Consider the following 1,470-nt stretch of genomic DNA (forward strand, 5'->3'; position numbering starts at 1 on the left):
CTGGTTTCAAAGTATTAATTTTTGTTCCCCCATGCAGCTTTTTGGGAGGCATCTTGCAAAATTGAGAGTTTTTTTGCCTGTGGTTCCATGAAATGGAAAAAGGTGGTTTTCCTTTGTGATATGACTTGGCCCCCACTGCTGTGATGTGGCGAGCAGGGTTGCCAGGGCTGCTCAGAGGAAGGGAACCCAGACACCTGGCATGCCGGCAAAAGGGTAAGAAGTCAGACTTCTGGCCTCTCTCTCTCTCTGTGCAAACTGGTGAAGTGAATGAAAAGGAACTCAGACACAGAACAGTAGCTCAGTTTTATTTTCAGCAGTAACATTGCAGCACCAATCCAAACACGTGGGGAGAGAGCAGTGAGGGGCCAGTCCAGGCACACAATTCGCCTCACCCCTCAAAAGCACAAAGTGGCAACTGCTGTTAAGGAATCATTTCCCTAGGGAAGGATGCACTGCCCAGGACCGACACAGGTTTAGGCCTCAACCCCCTTTTCCGGGCTGACGCTTAGCCAAATTTGGCGGCACCAAGCGCTGCATGGTCCGTATCACCATGGAAAGCTGGTTGAGCAAGAAGATGACGGAAAGTTGGAGGAGACCAGAGTTGTTCGAAATTAATCGGCTAAAAGTGAGAGGAAAGAAAAGAATTTTATTAGAGAGGTGGCCTCCTGTTCCTCCCCCCACCCCCACGTCATTAGACTTAATCCTCAGGCGCCTCGCATAGAGTGCCGACATCAGGCGGCGACAAGCTCAGTGTGTCATACTCCCTCCTTAGACCCAACCCCTAGGCGTCTGCGTGCGGCCAATAGCGCCCCTCTAGTGGAGAGATGGGCCCGGTCCCACTGCCCCTCCCTCCCCGCCCCACCCCATCTAGAACTTACATAACCAGGTCACTGCCAGTCACCGTGAGCTCCCTGCGGACGCCCCCTCCGAGGTCTTCATATCTTGGGCCCAGATAGTGGCGGGCAATCTCAGCCTCCAAGCTGGACAGGAATGGCACTGTGAGGGTGCTGGTGGAGATTCCGTTAAGGCGATGGCGAGTGTGTGCTTCAGGTCTCCTTCCGCCCAGGCCGCCCTTTGGGCTTCCCAAGACCCCTCCCTGTGCCTCTGCAGGCCACGCTCCCCCTGAAAACGTCTTGATGCCAGCTGCGGCAGCTGCTGCCCCCCAGGCTGCTGCGTCCTGCAGCCACCCTTGGTTCCTCCGACTCCTCTTTCTACCCCTCAAGGGCATTCTCCCTGCCCACCCCCTCAAGCCTCTCTCTGCACATCCTCGGCCATCCCCAGGCCAACCTCCACCCCCTGCCCTGACCCTAGGGGCTCCTTGGGAAGGATACAACTGCCACTCTTGGCGTCCTGAGCCTCCTGCGGAGGCTGAGGCTGAGGCTGGGGCCAGGGCCTGGGCCTCTTCACCCTGCCCTGGGGCTTGTGAGGAGCCCTCAGCCTGGGGAGCTTCCCCAGCAGCACCGCTCTCAG

General features: G+C 57.3%; 1 long non-coding RNA gene across 1 annotated transcript; it reads right to left on the reverse strand.

Annotated features, from left to right (window-relative positions):
- Positions 1-479: 479 nt before the first annotated feature.
- LOC105471001 (uncharacterized) lies at positions 480-1,470 on the reverse strand. The gene is made up of 3 exons (XR_011618123.1): positions 1,332-1,470; positions 879-1,007; positions 480-619 (listed from the first exon to the last, which is right to left on the reverse strand). It is a non-coding gene; the product is annotated as an uncharacterized lncRNA (long non-coding RNA).

Source organism: Macaca nemestrina, chromosome X (genome assembly GCF_043159975.1).
Source record: "Macaca nemestrina isolate mMacNem1 chromosome X, mMacNem.hap1, whole genome shotgun sequence".
In the NCBI taxonomy this organism is placed as follows: Eukaryota; Metazoa; Chordata; class Mammalia; order Primates; family Cercopithecidae; genus Macaca; species Macaca nemestrina.